This window comes from Eupeodes corollae, chromosome 3, assembly GCF_945859685.1.
Source record: "Eupeodes corollae chromosome 3, idEupCoro1.1, whole genome shotgun sequence".
In the NCBI taxonomy this organism is placed as follows: domain Eukaryota; kingdom Metazoa; phylum Arthropoda; class Insecta; order Diptera; family Syrphidae; genus Eupeodes; species Eupeodes corollae.
The window spans coordinates 67,741,291-67,762,308 of NC_079149.1; the positions used below are offsets into that span (position 1 = coordinate 67,741,291).

The 21,018-nt window shown below is 33.2% G+C and overlaps 1 protein-coding gene across 2 annotated transcripts in view; it reads left to right on the plus strand.

Moving 5' to 3' along the window:
* The window catches only part of LOC129948782 (DE-cadherin), a 73,623-nt gene extending 55,892 nt beyond the window's left edge, over positions 1 to 17,731 (plus strand). For both annotated transcript variants that reach the window (XM_056059800.1, XM_056059801.1), the window contains one exon: positions 17,226 to 17,731. The gene's annotated coding sequence lies outside the window, so the exon portion shown is untranslated. The remainder of the gene's footprint in view (positions 1 to 17,225) is intronic.
* The last annotated feature ends 3,287 nt before the right edge of the window (positions 17,732 to 21,018 follow it).

The following is a 21,018-nucleotide window of genomic DNA, read 5'->3' on the forward strand; positions in this document are numbered from 1 at the left end:
TATTTTCTGGCAGACGGCAATCTTGCCATGTTCATATATTATTTTGATTTTCAAATTGTAAAAAAAATGTTCAGCCTCAGAAACGCCCGTTTTTAACATTTTTTAAAATATTTTTTTTTTCTATATATTCCCAAAAGAGCCTGAAGCCAAGAATTTATAATATAAGATCAAAAATCCTTTTTATGCAGTTTTAGCATAAATGCTTTACCATTTTAAATCTAAATAAGATTTTTTGAATTAGAAAAGTTTGTATCTGAGAACAATGTCGTGATAGATGGATTTTGAAGTTGGATACAAACTAAAGTCATTAAAAAACCTTAGAAAAAGTATAATTTGAATGCCACCTACCTTACCTTGTTGACCAGTGTTATTATAAAGCTGTAGGTGGGAGTATAATATTAACTATATGTTGAACATGCCATAAGACAAATGAGAAATTCTATGTAATTTTGTTTAATTTCTAACTTGGACAAGTTGAAGTCATAAATTATGTTGACATAGTGTTGTGACTTTTTCACTTTCTTAGAACCATAAAAACAGCACAGAAAAATAATGAAAAATGGTGCAAAAACTAAAATAAAAAGCTAAGTAATTCCATGATTACATAAATAAAGCCTAAAGATGGGCCCAGAAAACAAAACAAATATATGCTATTTACAATCTTCCATTGCTTAAATTTTAGCAACGAATTCACAACGCCAAACGCACAGTTCAAAAGAAGTTCAAACATTATTATTTATGTTTTTATTAATTTTGTTTAAATAAGCTGGCGAGACCATTGCTCTGGCAATGAGGTCAGTTTACCAGCGCGCGATGTGATACAATTAATTACTAAATGCGTTCTAGATGAATATTACGTAAGCCCTTGACACAGTAATAAAAGCCAATAATTATATCTTACACGGTAGATACTTGCTATTCAGTTTTTTGTTCGTTTTTTAAGAACAATTGGGTTGATACGAGTATGAGATGATCGCATGTTATGGCTCATGGCGTATGGCGTATGGCGGGCGTACGGTGCGATGATGGCTGGCGGAATTCATGCAATAGTAGCATAGTGCACCGGTTTTTAAGTTGCACAGTGGATCATTTTGCGCCGGAAATTTATTTATTTTCTAATTTAAAGGCTTACTTGGAGTTGCTTACTTGAGTGAAGCTAATACAGTCAAAGTTCTGTATAACAAACCTTCAAGGGAACAAACAATTGATTTCTTGTAAAGAAGTTTCTAAAAAAAAATAATTTTTAAATTTTGTTTTCTTTAATATTATTTTCAAAAAAAAAAACACTCATTTCACTCAAAAGTGATACTCTGCATCATCAGGGGTTTCATCTCTTGTTTCAGTAAAACTTCCAAAATTGTTATATCCAGTTCTCATAATAAAGGGTGATTTTTTAGCTATTATCTTTTTGGCAACACTGGTTTAAACAGCTGACGCTAGTTTCGTGTTTTGTTTCACTATCAAACATCTTCAGTTTGGAATTTTAATTTAATCATGAATCGTGTTACAAACGAACAACGCTTGAAAATTATTTATTTAATTATCAAAATGCGTGCCCTATTAAGAAAGTTCATCGCGCGCTTCTTCTATTTTATGGTCAGTTTAAAGCCACTGAAGTGGCTATTCGGGCAATTGTGACTAAATTTCCCACCAGATTTACATTGTTGGACATTAAACTACCAACACGCTTACCTAGAGTGCGAGCTGAAGAAAATATCGCAGCAGTATGCGCCAATGATAATGATTACCATTAATTATCGATTTGTCGCCGTTCACAGCAATGGGCTTCTGTTACTTAACAACGTGGAAAATTTTGGGAAAGATTTAGGTGTGATGCCTTCAAAATACAGCTGGTGCAAAAATTGAAGCCGAACGACCTACTGCAAGTAAGAAGATCCACTTTTTTACTGAAAAATTGTGTTCAGAGACGAAGCTCATTTTTGGCTCAATGTAGTGAATATCAGCCAGAAGCATTGTAAGAGCTACCAATGAATCCAAAAAGTCACAATTTGGTGCGGTTTATGGGCTGGTGGCATCATTGGACCGTACTTCTTCAAAGATGATAAGAATCGCATGACATGTGGTTTCAACAAGACGGTGCTGCCACACAGAATGCGCAACAATGGACTTATTGAGAAGCGAGTACGGTGAACATTTTATTTCTCGCTCGGGAACGGTCAATTGGCCGTCTAGATCGTGCGATTTAACGCCTTTAGATTATTTTGTGGGGCTTTGTTTAAGATCATGTCTATATAGACCAGACCGCTTCAATTTACGCATTGGAAGGCACATTTATTCGTGTGATAACGGCCGAAAAGTTGGAAAGAGTATGCTAAAATTGGACTAAGCGGATGGACCATTTGAGGCGCAGTGAAGGCCAACATTTGCATGAAATAATCTTCAAACATTAAATTATATGGACCGCACTATTGATCCAAATAAAGATTTCATGCATTTTTCGGAGTTGTATGTATTTTTTTTTTAACTTTCCTATAGCTTAGCTTTTAAATATTTTTCATATAAAGTTTTAGAATTGCTTTATGTTAGCTTTTTATTTTTTGTAAAAAAAAGTTAATTAGATTTTTATCAAAATTTTGCTGAACGTTAACAACAATATTTTTTAAAAGATAAAAGTATTTGGAAGCCAATATCTCAATGTTTTGAAAAGACATTTGACCCGAAAATCAAATTTTACCAACTTTTCCTAATTTTTTTGTTTAGGTTTTTATTTTTTGTAAAAAAAAACTGTTAATTTAATTGTTCTCAAAATTTTTGCGAACATTGAAAACAATATTTCTTGTAAGTAAAACCAGATAAAATCCATGATCTCAAATTTTTGAAAAGATATTTGAGTCGAAAATCAATGTTTACCAACTATTGTTAAATTTTCTTTTAAGTTTTTATTTTTTGTAAAAAAAACTATGTTTTCGATTTTTCAAAAAAAATTTACTGAACGTTAACAACAGTATTTTTTAAAAGATAAAATTATTTGAAAGTCAATATCCCAAAGTTTTGAAAAGTTATTTGAGCCGAAAATCAATTTTGACCAACTTTTTTTTGTTTAAGTTTTTTTTTTTTTGTAAAAAAACTGTCAATGCGATTTTTCTCAAAATTTTACCAGATGTTAAAAACGTTATTTTTCGTTTTCCAAAAATATATTTGTTTGGAATCACGTTACAATATATTATATAAAATTTAATTTAAATCTCTAGCGTCATTGGTTCATGAGATATTTAGGGCTAACAAAATGTTGACCTTTTTTTAAACTGCTATGGTAAAAAAAAACAACCCCCGGACGTACGGACGTACGAACGTACGTGTACATGCACGCACAGACATCTTTCTAATAATCTTTTATTTCGACTCTAGGGACCTTGAAACGTCGAGAAATGTCAAAATTTTCAATTTATCAAAAACGGACCCATTACAATAACATCCTATGAAAAAATATTAAAATGTACTCATGTTATTGTTTCCTTCAATTATTTGTTCAACTTATCTGGTGTCACTGAAGTCGCAACCCTGTCGCAAACTACACTTTTTCTATAATCTGTCGTTCGCGCCAGGTTCAAGACCAATCTGAAGTAAATATTTAGTTACAAAAGAAAACTGATAAATTTTTTTATCTTTTTAATGTAAATGTTCTTCTGTTTAAAAGCAGTTCAATTACATATTATGCAACCATATTTATTGTGCTTGTCTGTCTACAAAGTCCCGTCAGTCTATCACAGCTACAGTAGAAATGCCCTGGATTCCACATGGATGTCAGTTTGATATATTGCTCTCGGTTCTGAATCGGAAGTATATCTACCTTCTGAACTACCTATACATTAGTACGAGGTCAAAAGGCTTAGCCAGCTATCATGACATTAAATTAGCCTGAGAAATCATCCGTATATAACTTAAAGTATCGTCTAAAATGTAGATAGGTACATATTTTTGTCAAAAGTTTTGATCTAACTTATAGAGATAGAGAAGTTAAGAAATGTATTGTATTTCCCTTGATGGCACTTTCATAGAACCAAAGACTAGGTACTAAAAGATGTGAATTCTTTAAGCTTACATTTCACATTATATTGCGTGTTCATCAAAATGTCGTGCAAAACATTATCAATCGTTGAAATACTCGTACATACTACATGCGTATGTAAATAGGTACAGTATTAACTTGTGCCTTATATTTAAAACAGCTAAGTAGTCACTAACAACAGCCTAAGCTAGCAAGCGTTAACTTCTTATTCCACACAAGCAGCAGTCCAGTGGTCGTAATCGTTCTTGAATACATATCCATATGTATTCGTACTTAGTTTTATTTACATAAGGTAGCACTTTCAGTGACTTGACTACTGACTGGGAATGGGACTACCGGCCGACTACTACACTACTTCTACAATTTTCTACACCGACGCGACGCGACGCTACGCCCGACACCCAAGTCGCGTCTTCTGCATTTGTAGTTATTGTTCAATAATAGTTTCTCCTATAATGAAAAGTTCTAAAGAAGGAGGGCTCTTCTCTGCCCTGGCTCTGAAGATAAGGTCCGATATTTGCTTTACCAGAATTGTAGAATTGTCGTCGTCGGCCGTAGCTCGCAGTTCGTGGTTGGTTGAGCCGTTTTCATGATGTTCGTGATGTATAATAAGGAGGCCATTGACTGGATAAATTAAAGTACAGATATAGAAGAAAGTTAAAAAAAAATCTTCAATTACTTTTTTCATTTGACATAATTAGCTTTTTACGCTAGATGTGTTTTTTATTTGTTGTTATTTTTCATTTTTTTTTCTGCTTACACGTTTTTCGTGGAAACAACATGTTCCTCTTTGCCACGCACGGGAACGTGTCTTTTGTAAAGTGTTACTGACTTAAATACAGTCAACATTTTATATTAAGAACGAACATTGATGTATGTAATTCTATTTTTGTCGTGTGTCGTTGACAAACAAAAAGCGTCGGCCTCCAACTTGGATATTTAAAGTAATGAATTATTTTCAGAACATTTTGTTGATACGAAATTATAAATAAATTTCAAAATAACGCTGGTTATGTTTTACTGTCCTATAAAATGTTTACTTTAATTTTGTTTTATGAAAGATGATAACATGAATTGTAGAAGTAGTAAAAGTTTTTTATTTCCAACATTTAACATTTTTAAATAAGATTTTAAGTTTCTTTTGAAGTTAAAAACGTTAAACTTACGACATTGACAAACGTCGTCTGTCGGATAGTTGAATTTACGTACATGTTATAACAATTATTAGTTTTAAATCAAAATTTGGTGATAATTTTAAGAACATTTTTTACTGGTTATATTTTCTCACTAGTTCATTTCGGTATGATAAGGCTACAGTGATAAAATTTGCTAATCCTTTGAAACTGGTGCTGTTTTCTCCATTGAGCACCTGGATTACTTCCGCTTTTGTTAACCAAACTTTCCCAAGGGGCTACCCTTTAAACCCGGACCTCTGCCCAAGAAGTGCTGGATGGTTTCTTCCTCCCTTAAGCTGCACACAGTACCTACGTAATGATAATTCGTTCTGACCAAATCCGTTTTCATTAAGCTTCATTAAATCACGTCTTTCCTTAAAAATCCAGGTGATCTTGTTCAGTTCGAAACCATCGTTAATGTAAATCTGTCCTCTTAAATGATCTAGATGTTTGTAGAGGCGCGTACTGCTCTCAGATGCCCTTCGTAAGCTGACGATAACATGAATTGTTAAATCCATTTTTAGTATTTTTGCTAAGCTTAAAAGATGATTTACCAAATTTTAAACTATTATAACATTTAATTATATCTTAAAAATTTGCTAAAGTTAAAATCATGGAATGACTACTTTAACTTTAAGCAGTTTTCTAGATCCATATGACAGCTGTTAAACTATTCTTATAAGAGCAATGGATGGAATGGTCCAGTCTACAGTTGGGAATTTCAATGATAGGTCCGTTTAAGATTATTTACTTACTTACTTTCTTAAGGTGGCGCTACAGTCCTGTGTGAACTAAGGCCACATCCAAGTAACGTCTCCATCTACTTCGTTCCGTAGCTATTTGTCTACAGTTTCTCGCTCCAAGTTGGGTGAGGTCACTTTCCACTTGTGCGCGCCACCTAATCCGCGGTATTCCTCTACTGCGCTGTTCTATTAGTGTGGATTCGAAGACTTTCCGGGCCGGAGCATTGGTTTTCATGCGCTCTACGTGACCCAGCCATCTTAGTCGTTGGACATTTACCCTGCTGGCTAAGTCTACGTCGTCGATGTACAGCTCGTCGTTCCATCTTCTCCTCCACTCCCCTTCTATGCACACGGGACCGTAGATGACACGAACAACTTTTCTCTCGAAACGACCCAAGGTGCTTTCATCCGCTTTTGTCATAGTACAGGCTTCTGCACCATATAGCAGGACGGCGATGATGAGGGTCTTATATAGCGACACTTTGGTCCCTCGAGAGAGGACTTTACCACTCAATTGCTTTCTTAGCCCAAAGAAACAGCGGTTAGCAAGAGTAATTCTTCGTTGGATCTCAGCGCTGGTGTTGTTTTCTGCGTTCATAGCGGAGCCTAGGTAGACAAAGTCCTTGACTACCTTAAAGTTAAGTCTGTCGATGGTGACGTTTTGACCGAGATGTCGGTCCTTGTTGTAGGTCTTTTCTTGACGACAGCATGTACTTTGTTTTGCCCTCGTTAACCGTTTAACCCATTTTTGCTGCCTCTGCCTCAATACTCACAAAAGCCACATTGATATCACGCTGAGTTCTTTTGATTATGTCAGTGTCATAAATATATTTTGTAGACGATGTTAAGAAGACTGATTCCTCTACAGTTGGTGCAGCTAAGAGGGTCTCCTTTTTCAGGATTTAAGAGTATATGCTTTGTTTATTTTCACGAACTGCCACTTTTTATAAATATTTGGATGCTCGTTTCATAATAAAAGCCATTTAGCAATTTAACATTTAGCAAAACGAAAAGAAAGGTTTAAAATTTTGGACTTCCTTAATAAATTGCTAATTATTTAGTAAAATGCTAACTATTAAGTTGTTAGAAGCTTAAAAATAGGTTGTTTAAAATGTTGCGCCGTAGTTTTTAATATTTAGAATAAGTACAAAATACTAATCGACTGACCTTAGTAGGTTATAGTGCAGGGTTTTCCAATAAGACGTACCTTTTGATATCAAAAAAGTTTGGTGTCATGCCTTAGTAACGACATCCTCTTTATTGGATTAATATGTCAAAAGTCAACAGTGTCAATATACCAGCTGCCCAAATAAGGGGCTATTCAATATGAAACCTCTTATTGGAAATCTTTTTATGTAGAAAAGATCAAGATAACTACAGCGATGAATAATAAAACAAGAATTTTTATTGGAAACTTTAAAACGACAAGGTTCTGGAACTTTTATGGAATGGGATTTTGGGATACCATTTTGTAGTTAGTTTAATTAATGTTAATTTATTTTTTGTTAAGCTTAAAAAGTTATTTGTTCACAAGTTTAATTTAATGAGGCAATATTATAAAAAATATTTCAATCTAATACATCAAAAACCAAAAATTTTATTAAGTGGATTTGGTTTTGGTCAACAATGTATTTTATAGCAGCAAATAAAATAATAACTTAGTTTTACACATTACCATTTAATCTATAAATAGCTTTACATATAAACGTCTAAAAATGCAGGATGTTTTTTTGCCGGACTTTGTATTTACAATTCAAATTGCATTTCGTAATGAAAAAATTAACTATCTTCGTTGTTTTTTATTATTTTAAAAACATAATATGTTCGTATTAAAGACCTTTCTGATGTTAATAGATAAGATAAATAAAAAATGTAAAGATTAAAATATCAAATGATAAAAATGCGAGTAATATTGCATTTTCCAAGTGAGTCACATATTATTCACGGACATAAAACGGGACTTTTTAAATGAGGTAACTTAATATATTTACTGGATATCCACCAAATGCTTGTGTTCACGATATCAATGTTTAAATATTTGCTTTAATAGTATGATTTTTCAGAGAAAATAATGATTTGCAATATGATAATGTTTATCTCTAGTATGATTAATGTTACTCAATATTAATATATTTAATAATAATAAACAAAAGATTTGGCATGTTAGACGTTGTCTTATCATTAGGGTGGTTGAGTACGTTAACCACACTAGAGTTCAAAAGCAATAATAGAACAATATTGCATATAATATCAGTGCACTATTTTTAGCTTCCCATAGGAAGTTATTGTAATCGGTCAAATTTGTAACATTGAAAATTTTGACATTTCTCGACGTTTCAAGGTCGAAATAAAAGATTTTTAGAAAGATGTGCTGCATGTCGTCCATAGCTCAAGAAACAGAAGAGATATCGACTTCAAATAAATTATGTTATACAGATAATAAGGCAGAAAGATGAAGAAAGGGCCTCAAGAAAATTACGTGTGTGGGTTTTTTACCATAGCAGTTTAATAAAAGGTGCACATTTTGGTTAACCCTAAATATCTTATGAACCAAAAACGCTAGAGACTTGAAATAAATTTTGCATAACATATTGTAACGTTATAACAAACAAGTATATCTTTTAAAAAAAATCCAATTAACGGTTTTTTTAAATCAAAAAACTGAAAAAATGTATGTCACCTCGAAAATTTTACCAATAGAAAAAGATTTTATCACCAAAGTAATTTTGTGCAACAAGAAATTAAGTCTGGTAAAATTTTGAGAAAAATTGACAATTTTTTTTTACAAAAAATAAAAACCTAAACAAAAAATTAATAAAAGTTGGCAAAATTAGATTCTTGGCTCAAATATCTTTTCAAAACTTTGAGATATTGGCTTTAAACTACTTTTATCTTTTAAAAAATACAGTTGTCAACATTTAGCTAAAAAAAAACAATACTTAAACTTGGTAAAAATTTACTTTCGACTCAAACAGCTTTTCCAAAATTAAAAATATTGTCTTCAAACTTTTTGTATTTTACAGAAAATATTGTTTTTGATATTCAGTAGTTTTTTTTTTATTGAAATCCAAAAGCCCGTTTTTTCATAAAAAATAAATCTACAAAAAAAAGTACTCAAATTTGGTACAAATTTATGTTCAGTTGTTGATATCTCTAAAATTAATTTAATTCATCCAATTTGTAAACATTTAAAAAATGCTACTAAAATCGGTAAAATTGGTTTTCGACTAAAAAGCTATTTAACAAAACTAGATTTTAAAACTAAACTATTTCTTTATATGAAAATATTGTCAATAATTCAACTAACGACTTTTTTAACCCAACACGTAAACCTACAAACTTTTAAGCAAGACAAATCGACAGATGGGATGAAGTTATCAGTGTGGGTCGCATCCCAGTCTCTTTTTATTTTTATCTTAAGTTTAAAGCTATTTTGACAATAACTTAGAATACCCATGTACATATTGCAATGTTGGTTCGATAAACATTTAATAACTTTCGTCATTACAAACGAATTTGTTCCTACTTTAACGTTTATATTCCTCCAAAATTTAGAGTCTGTTTATAGCGAACTCTCCTTAGCATAATAGACTTTGTTATCAGTTTGTCCTGCTCTGACACCAATATTTTACTTCCAGGTGATTTTAATTTACCACAAATTGACTGGATTCCATCAGAAGACGAATCTTGCCTTGAAGCCACCCTCTCTTCTTCACAATCGGTCTTTTCTTTTCTCGATAAAATCCTTCTTACTGACTTACAGCAAACAAGATGTATTAAAAACTCAAAAAATCGAATTCTCGATTTGGTATTTTCTTCTGACGCTTTAGTATTATTGTTCTAGAATCTAGATCAGGAATTACTAATTTTGATAAATATCACCCCCATTGGACATTTTTCTTGACAAGTAATCACCTTACTGAACACAGTAATTCCTTTGATTGCTTCTATAATTTTGACTTCAGCAGGGCTAATTTCCAGTTGTTGTCTAAAGATTTAACAATTTCTGGCATTGCTGATACTTTAGCATTTTCTAATATTGACGAAGCAGTTTCAATTTTTTATAAGATCCTAAATAATTGTTTAGACAAAAATCTTCCTTTTAAGAATACCAAGAAATACTAACTTTAAGCACCCTTGGTATACGAAAGAATTGCGTTAACATCTTGGTGTGTAACATTTATGTATATTCTATAGGTATTTCTAACAAAATCTACAGGAACACTTTCGATCTTATAAAGCCTTAAATTTTTAGCAGAACTTGTTCTGAGGTTTCCAAATTATTCGTACAAATATTGATATTTAATTTCGATTGGATTTTTTAAAATAAAACAGTAATACTTGTCATCACTTGGCTTTATTTCACGGCACCATCTAAACAGAGTTAGCTTTTTGAAGGCAGATATCTTTTAAAATTAGCAGCAAACACATTGGGTTAATACATTTTTTTAGTTAAACAACTACAACTGCATGTAACCCTCTTATAATGATAATGAAAACGGCTGACCTCAAAGGCCAAATTTAACGATCTAAAATCACAAAATTAATTCAAATACTTATAAAAACTAACAAACAACAACAACGAAAATCTCAGAAAACTCTCTGGGAATTTCAATTAAACATATACCAGCATTATAGTTAAGCATTGTATTTGTTGACAGAAGCTCAAAAGATTTACCACCAGTACCCTCCGTGATGTGTACTGATCGTCGTTGATAGTAAGTAAATATAATAACATGAATAGAACCCTGATTGTAATTCGAGATCTAGACGAAAGTTGCATGAACCCTATGTATGAATAATAAATTAATATCCGAAGCCATGATGCTTTGAATAAAGTTCGTTGATGGATATGTTGCTCATTGCTCATGTATTCGTGCTCGGGCATATGAGTAATATTTAATTAACGCTCTCTCTCCTTAAATTTCCCTTCCCTGATCGTCGCATTCAACACTCAACGCACCGACGCCATGATTGCGGCGCGGCGTCGAACGACGCGACGAAGGCAGCTCAATTTCAAGTACCACACGACGGCGATGGATTTATTACTCTGTACTCGTACTGAAGTCTCCAGATCTCAGATCGTCGTCGTCATTGGTACATATACTATGTTGTTAGGTGCGCTATTCATTTGACATGTTGCGTTCGCTCTTAAGATGCAACAAAAAGAAGTAAACAAATCTAGACCGTATCCGAGATTTACAGTGCGGAATGCGATGACACGCCACCGCCGCCGCCGCGCCCTGCCTGCCGCTTGTCGCAAAGAAAGCGGTCACGAACACTATGGCGATGTTTTAGGGTAAAGAAGATAATTCCTAAAGGGCGAAGTAGTCTTTGTGAAGAGTTAGCCCCTTTTAGTCAAAGGGTAAAGAGAGAATGGAAAGATGTTGGCTGCCACCATTCATAATAATCAATTCGTCAAGTCAATTAAAAAAAAAGAAAACGAATTTGAAATTCATGATTGACGTTTTGTTAAAAACATGCATTTCTTCAGACTCAGACTTCTAGCTATTTTATAGAGTCAGGCGCAGAGTGCTAGCGCAGGAACGAATGATATTTTTTACACTTTATCGTCAAGCTAAAATCAAAAGGAAGAGTATATGTACATATAATTTGTATTGAAAATTATTTATGGAGTTTATATCTAGCACGTCATACTTCAATCAATTTCGTTGCTCTCATTCTAATCAATTGACAAGATGTCAATGTCCGTTTAAAAGATAGACTCGTTAAGGGGATGTGTGTGAATTTTGAATGCTCAAGCTAGATTTGTATATATAAATATATTGTGCTTGGTGCTCAATATATTATAAGAAGCTTCGATATTGACAAAACCAACATCGAGTCACAAATATAATCATAGTTTTCGTGATCTTAAGTAAATTAAGTGTTCGAGATGTATGTACCTATATGTCAGACTATTTCAAGCTTATAATACGTAATACAGATGTCTAGAAGGATCCGATAAAAAATTCAATGAGACATAGCGCACTGTGCAACCAGATGAACTTTGAATATATTTAAATAGCTTTCCTTACATTGTCGGACAGGGAAGTAGAACTAACACTAACCATCTCGTGTTAGATTTAAACGGCAACCCTTTAGTGATGATAAAAGATCAGCTATAAAGATACTAATAACTGTTGCGGTATAAGAGTTCTGTCCGTTTTTCCGAAGTTAATGGCAACTTTTATTCTTGAGAGGATTAAGTCCAGGATCGAGTCCACCCTCAATAGGCACCAATCGGGGTTTCGCAGTGGCCGATCGTGCGTCGACCACATCAACACCTTGCGAATCATACTCGAACAATCATCTGAGTACCAATTACCGCTGTACCTAATGTTTGTAGATTTTGAGAAGGTGTTTGATCGGGTTAATCGTGAATGCATCTGGAGATCGCTTGTTGCGCGAGGAATCCCTGAGAAAATTGTTGCTGTTATTAAACAATCGTACAACAACGCAAGGTGTTTTGTGTTGCACAATGAACAGATTCCCGACTCCTTCGATGGGCGTCAAGAAGTGAGACAAGGAGATGTCTTGTCACCAATTCTGTTTTTGCAGGCGATTGAGGATGTGATGACTGCCACGGTGGGTACAAATGAAAGACACAGTATCCAATGGAGTCTGTTTGACAAGCTTAGTCACATAGATTATGATGACGATATATGTCTCATGGCAAACAACTCGGCAGGCTTAAATCAGATGTGCCAATCGCTGCAATTGAATGGAGAGGTGGCTGCCTTAAGGATTAACACAAATAAGACCAAAATAATGACCACGGACCAAAGCACACAACTTATTCTAAGGCATTGGACCATAGAGGAGGTCGAGCAGTTTAATTATCTGAGAAGTTTTATAGCTCTCGATGGCGGTACGGACCTGGATGTTAACAGTAGAATAAACAAAGCCCGTGGTGCATTTGAAATCCTTTCTCCTGTGTGGAACTCTAGCAAAATATCGCTACGCACCAAATTGAAACTATTCGAATCTAACCTCAAATCAGTGCTGTTATATGCTTCTGAAACATGGAAATGCTCTACCAACATCTCGAGCAGACTACAAGCTTTCGTTAACCACTGAGGAAACCTGACGACAATATAACAAAACTGGCCGTCCAATGGAATCCCCAGGGTAATAGATGCGTTGGAATCCCAAAGACAACTTGGAGGTCATCAGTTTTGAAGGAGGCTCGGTCTCAAGGTATTAAATCGTGGCCACAGCTGAGGTCAGTTGCGGTGAATCGGGATAGGAGGAAGGATCTTGTTGCTGCCCTATGCTCCAGGAGGAGTTAAAGGTCTGCTGTACTTGCAGCCGGACAACTTTTATATACATACATATGTATGTATAAATAATAAATTTTAGTTACATACACATTTGTGGGACTTTAGACAGGAGAATGTTTATGTAACAATCACTGAGTTCAATCTGGTGTTCAATAGGCTTTCCTGTATTTGGAGGTTTTTATAGCTACCTTATTGAACGATTTGGATACCTACATTTTTGATGTCTATTACAAAATATTTGAAATTTTTAAAGTAATTAACTTCAAAGTATTATTTTTCTCATGATTATAAAAGTATCGCAAATCAACACTCCACATCCATCAATACATGACACTTTTATTTATAGAAAATCCTGCCTTGAAGAAAAATATACGAAAGACATGGGAACTCAATGGAATTTTTGCTTAATATAAAAAAGTATACCCATGTTTGATTGATGGAAAAGAAAGTGTGGGTCTGCAACTAACGACTTCGAACCTTCCGACTTTAGCAGTGAATACCTCGAAGAATTGCTACCAACCTCAGCTCTTAACCATCAATGATAAACTTCAAGATAGAAACTAGTACGGACGATGAATTATTCGACGAGACTTAAATACCTTCAACACACTGAAAATTGACATGACTATTTTTACTAACTCTTGACTTACTTCAAAATTAACTTACTGGGACGGGAAATGCAATCGAATTGCCTTACTTGACTCACAAAAATGAACTTATCATTAAAATTGATCCCGAAAGTGAATACCAAAATAAACTAACTAAACTAAGTATACTTTTACTATTTTTCAACTATCTCTAAAACTAGGAACAGAGAAACAAAAAATGTACAGTGTTTGATTAAAAATTGATTAGGCCATAATCATTTAAAATCATGAGAAAAATAATCCTCAGTACCTTTTAAAAAAGGTACAATTATAAAATAGACCCCCTCCGGTAGTGAAAAATATTCGATTTATAAAAAAACATTACCCGTGTTTTTTGGCATTCTATAAAGAGTATAACTGAATGAAGATCTGTCAGAATAATAAAACAAAAAACACACAACACAAATAGAAAAAAGTGTTGTGAAAACCAAAAGTTAAAATTAACTTTGCAAAAAAAACTAACCAAAACTAATAAAAAGGACAATTTTCAAGAAGTAATGGTAAGAAAACATCTGTAAATTGAGATTCTATAAAAAAAGGTCATTTTACAATTGCTTCAATGGGGAGGTTTGTTCGTAGACTACTACATTAAGATGGGGTGCTGAAGCGAGCTTGAAGATCGCCTCAATTCTTTATATACATGAATCGAGTTGAAATGAGCTTGATTTGACTCGAATCCCGTCGGTGATCGGAGTCGAGTCCAAATTTGGGAATAAAAACCTGTGTGGAGGAATTGGTTTAACAGATAATGCATTATGGTCTGTTTATTTGCTTGTTTGTGTACAAAAATATAGTTTTGTTTTAATCAAATTACAGAAAAAAACGGACATGGAGTAGGTAGCATATTCATATATGGTGCTGGACTAATCAGTTCTTCGTTGTTTAACACGAATCAAACTAACGAGCTTGCACTTTACACATCAAAAACATCGAAACACCATTTGCATTTTAGAACGTGCTGTCAAAACTTAATCATTTTTAAATCTTATTGTGCGGTGGAAGGGTTAAGTTGAAGTGGCTGTCCAAGATGGAAACGAACACACTAAGGCCAGTTTAATGGCCCATTATGATACCACATGAATCCTCACGCTTTCGCCTAATCTCAATGGAATCAGTTTGAGTCCCTTACGAAACGTGATAGGCTGATTATGCTGATATGATTTAGATCGTTAAAGAAGAATTCTCCTAGGTAATTCTTGCGTTTTCGAGCCAGAGCAGGGCATATACAGAGAAGATGAAGAATTGCTTCCTCCTCTTCCTCGTCTATACAGATTCTGAAAAATTCATGAGAATACGCCTAGTTGCTTTCCTATTAGACAATATCCGGTTATGGCATCTTCTATCGAGCTTATATGCGATCTGCTTAGAGATAGCAAGCACCTTGAACGTTTTAAATCCAGTGTTGGCCAGATGTTTTTTGTGACCTGACAAGTGGTGATGTTGTTCCATCTGGTTCCTGCCCTCCTCACTGCGTCTTGTATTAGCAACAGTTTACAAGTAGTGATTGGTATGCCAGCATGTGCCAAGCGTGGTAGTATGGGCTTCACTGTACCGTTCCTGGCGAGTCTCTATGGCTCGGAACCCAGCAAAGGTGAATATTAAACTCTTGTGCCATCTCCATTAGAGATGGTCGACAGTTATGGACTGTTGTAGAGTTGGACTTTATTTAGATTATGCCTGTTTATTTAGCTTATCCCTGTTTATACCTTTCTCTAAAGCAGTCCACCATACTGCCACACCGTACATTAAAATCGGTCTAGTTACCGATGTGTATAGCCAATACGTGATTCTCGGTTGTAAGCCCTATTTATTACCAATAGATTTTTTGTAAGAAAAGAGAGCTACAGTTACTTTTTTGACTCTTTCCTGTACTTTGGGTTTCCAATTTAGTTTTTATCTAAGACAAGACCCAGGTTTTTAGCATCGTCCGAGAATTTTAATATAAGAGGGGTTGACAAGTGGAATTTTGTATCTCCTCGAAAATAAGATTTAATTGGTTTTGTGTGGGTTAACACCCAGTCCACAAAGATCACCCAAAAGTATTAGTCTATTTAAGGCATTTTGTAAGAGTTCCTTTAAGGCGTTAAGATGCTTTCCTGAAACTGCTATAGCAACTAAGGTGTGTAACGCTGTTTCCACCGATTTACTTTTACAATAGGCATGTTGAGACGAAGAAAGAAGTCTTGTATCAATACTTGCCCACCTTGTGCAGTGGAAACATCAAAAAGATTTTTTTAATCTAAACTGAGATAAACCTTTCGTGGAAACATAGCAAAACTTAATCATGTTTTTTATTGTTTCCACTTGCAAAATAAGCCCAGTTAGTCCATTTTCATTAAAAATAAAATACAAAAAAAATAGGTGGCGCAACAGTCCGTGGAAAACCAGGGCCTAGTAACTAACAACTCTTAACCATTCCAGTGTGCGAGTGCTGTTGTCAGGGATGGAGGGGACCTACAGTTTATATGCCGAATCCGAACATCTAATTTGAGGAAGCACTTTTTTATGTCAAGAATAACTCTTGGAGAATTTGTCAATTCTTTGCATCAGGCAGTATCCGTGAATTAAACTTTAGGTGGCACAGGCAGGGATCGAACCCAAGACCTCTCGCATGACAGTCCAACGCACTAACCATCAGGGCACTACATTTACATAAACAAAACTATATAATATCATTTTTTTTCCCAATGGAAAACACATAATCCCAAATGCACAACTGCTCAACGAACACAGCCATCGAGATACAAATGCAATATCAATCTAACCAACATTTGAGAACGAAATCACATAAGATCCATTCGAGACTCGTATAAATGTCAAAAACCCATCCCTAGTAAGATTCTACTCTAAATCGGTAGCATTCATACTGCCGATAGATTTTCCAACAAACACGGTTATTATAAAACATCGAATTAATGAATCAAAAACGTTTTTAGTCCTCAAGCGACATCTATTGATTGAATAACATACATTCAAAATCTGTGAAGTCATGAGTTTAGTGATTTTAGGGATGTTCATGTCGAATTTATTCTTCGTAAACATTAGACAGAAATAAAAACATATTTATTTAAAAAATACTTGCATAGTGATTGTACTTTATAAAGTTTGCTTTTGTTAAACATATTTGGTATGGGTTCTTGTGTTGGACATCCATTATCAAATCTGTCTACTTTTTGATCTTTGAGGATCTTTAAAGAGTTTGCCTTGATCTTTATACATTCCTTAAATTCACACTTATATAATACAGACTTCCAATCAACAAATACAAACTGTCCATGTTGATTTAAAATATTTTATTTTATATGTACATATTTATATACTAAATGATAAATTTATTTTCTTTTCAGGTATTTTTCCTATGGAAAATGTTTAACCAACCAACTGTAACTCGACTACATTTATTGGTTACTTCTAAGACATATCCCTTCCAGCAACAATTACTTTGCGTGAATCAGGCTACGCAGACAATTTAGATATATCTATTCATTTACACTTTACATTAATAAAATATAAAAAAAACTATATATACACATAAATTATATAACTGTTAAAATAGAAGCAAAATAAAGACACAAACTAGTGTACCTACATATTTTTAAAATTTCACTAAAAACATATTAAAATATTAAAAACAAGCCGATTTTGTACGCATACAAACGCATAAAATTGTTCGATGTAAAAAATATCGTAAAAATCTCGTAAGTAAGGCTTTTCAAGTTCTTTAGCTTTGTAAGTCATTAATTATACTCCTATCCTTTAAGAATCTTTGCAGTGCATTGATTTGACACAGTGTATTTACAAAACCACCGCCGTCGTCAAAAGTGGCAGCAACTGACGTTTAACAAATTTTTTTTTTAAAGTAATTCGAAATAAATACAAAATGTGTAAAATGTCTATTCTCCAAATTTATTAATTGAACGGTCCTAAAACTTAACGATCGTAAACAAAACTAATATTTTGTTCATTAAAAATATCTAAAAAAGGATTTATGAAATTATTTTTAAGTGCATGTATGCGAACAAAAACGGTAACTGTAAAATTTGTGTTGCAATCGATGTAAGGAGTCCAGAAAATCATACTTATCAACAAAATAAAATAAAATAATTAAATACTAAATATGCCTTCAATTAAATAGCTACACAATGATTGTAACATAAAACAAAAACAAACAAACCAGGTTAATATAGAACAATATACTTTTACAACGATGTTTCAACGTGTGCCTCTTGTTGTAAATAAAAGTTCCAATAATTTGTTTTGGTAAAAAAAAAATAATTAAGAAAATTACAGTGTAAATTTTTTCACAAAATATCATGAATGTAAAAAGAACATACACGTATTTATTGCAATTGGATTAAGATTTTTTGTTTTTCTTTATTTTATTATTAATTTTTCATGGTGGCTAATGAAAATAAATTTTAACCGAACTTCCATTTTATAAAACACATTTGTTTATGTTCATTGAATTGTTGAAATGTTTTCAACTAAATTTAATAAAAAATAATTTTTGTGTTTATTCACTTAGGCTATATTACTACAACAAACTTTTAGTAATCACTTACGTTTAAAAAAAAATGCAACAAAAGACTATATAAATAAATTGAATAAAATATATATATAAATATATACATATACATGTCAATAAAAATTAAAAGTTTATATTAAGACACTAGCATTTTAAATAAATGAAATACAAACATATTTCTACATCGCAAGTTACTGCCTTAAAAAAGAAATGAATTTACATGTATTCCTAAATTTACTTATTTTTCTTTTTAATATACAATGATTAATAAGAATAAGTGAGCGATTAGAATAAAGTTTTATAATATTTTAATTTAATTTTTAATTTCTTTAAAGAGGTTTAGATATTTATATATTAAATTGAACCGTGATTCGTATTTTGTAAGTTTTGTACGTAAATTGTTTAAATGTGAAAAATATTTAGATAACAAATCTAAATCTTTCATAAAGTAATGTGAATGAAAGTAAATTAATGTTTACATACCTAATATATATTTTTCCAAAAAAATAAAGTGTTTATTTTTAATTGAATTTGTTTTATTTAAAGAAGGTGATATTTTCAAAGATAAGTTCGAAGTGTTTGAAAACTAAAAGAAATATTGAATATTTAGAATGAAACAACAACACCTTGTATGTGCTACCACCAAGTTCATAGGCTGGAGTTATAGCTATTTCACGGGGACCAACCCGATCATCAGAATCCTTTAGTGGTGCTTAATCGCTTTATGTTCTGAGAGGAGATAATAGAATGAAGCTGAATAAAACAACAACAATTACTTGTGTGTGCTTAGAAAAATGCTAATCGGTTCAGTATAGTTCGATAGAACGAAAAAACCTGTAATTGGCTTACAGCTTTCATGTGGGTGCGGTGGCGTAGTGCGTAGTGCACTAGCTCCTCACACGCTAGATCGCTTGTTCAAGCCCAGCTCGGGCAAAAGTTCTTCAAAAATTAAATTGAAAAAAAAGGATAAAAAAGGATATCAGATGTTGATGTCACGTTTTCTGCCAGGACAAGACTTCTTTTATCGCCAAAAGTTTCGCTATAACCTAACCTAAACCTATGTAAGCCGGCCAAGACCAAACGCCCTAGACAACTTTAAATGACATTCTCAATTTGAAGCCACCAAAACTGGTTCTCCTGCTTCACGCTATCACTTCGGTGGCTATCGAAAATAGTTCTACTGAACCGGAGGCACTCGGCTCCGTCCAGTGCGAGGACGTCTCGACTGTAAAGGAGGCGAAACCGCCTCCCTATCCTGTATCAGCGCTCGATTGTCTATATATAGAGAAAACCTTCGGACGGAATGTTGCCTCTTAAACGTGCACTTTCTCAATAATCATTGTTGGGGTAGTAAGCTCTAAAAATTAAGCTGTCAGTCGACGACATCGCTCTCGCAATGTGACCCCTACCAAGCTTCAGCAAGAAATCATCTATTCTGTTTATGTTGGCTCTGTTGTATAGAACCTGGTTGGAATAGTAATGATTGTACTCCGACTCTGGTGTTCTGTGTAGTGCAAGCCAATGTCACAGACATTGTCTCTCGAACACCCAAATCTTTTCCATTGGAGATGGGGCAACGTTGAACCATTCCGGGCTCCAGTGTCCTTAGTTTATAGAAATTTGTTTTTTAAATATGCCACTGCAATATTTGCAGTGAAATCATTTTAGCATTAGAACATAGAAATATTGAATTAAGATCGTGAAATGAAATAATAAAATGTTTACCAATAAATTTATATGGTATAAATTTTATCTTCGTTAAAGCTTTGTTGCCTTACATAAATATATAGATATAGTTAAAAAAAATAATGGTTTGTTCCAATTATTTTTGCCAAACTATACATCTTGTTTTTAATATATGAGAACTATTTTGCTATCCAATTCGAATAACATATTGAATGTTTAAAATAAATTGCTTTAGATTTTTAACTTAAATTTTGTATCTTTGGAATGCTAATCTTTATCAATATTCAGTTTTTATAATTCTAAGTAGAATCTTTTTGGTAAATTTACTCTTTAACGAAGTTTTAAACAATTCTGGATCAATGTTATTAAGGCAATTTTCTTAACTAGAAGAATATTATTAAAAAACAACAGAAACATTAAGTTTTATGATAGAAAAATGGAAGTTCAATAATTTATTAAATGTATGGCAACTATTTTTGTTTAATTTACTTTCCTCTTTTGAACAATGGGAACGTAAATGACGCTCGAAAGTTTTTAGAATAGAAATTCCTGGAAAACTTTGTAGTTAGATATTTTTGTAAGGGAAGCCAATTCCAAGCTGTAAGCACAACATCAGAAAAAAAATCTACGTTAAAAGGTATACAAGCTACTTTCATGAGTATATTTAAATAACTATAACTATAGCCTACCACATATGTATGTGCAAGTATTGGGCAGGTTTATTAAACGTAAAGGGACTTCTAGCCAAACCACAACTTCGCGTTCGCTCGAGCTTTAACATTTCGAGTAAAAACGATGGACTCTTATAATACAATGGGCAGGTTCAGGCAACATAAGGGACTTCATTTGCAGTCAAATTCATTCTTTGAACGTTAATTTTAACCAAGGCAACTAGTTAGTTTTTCAAGCGTCATGAATTTAAAATTCAG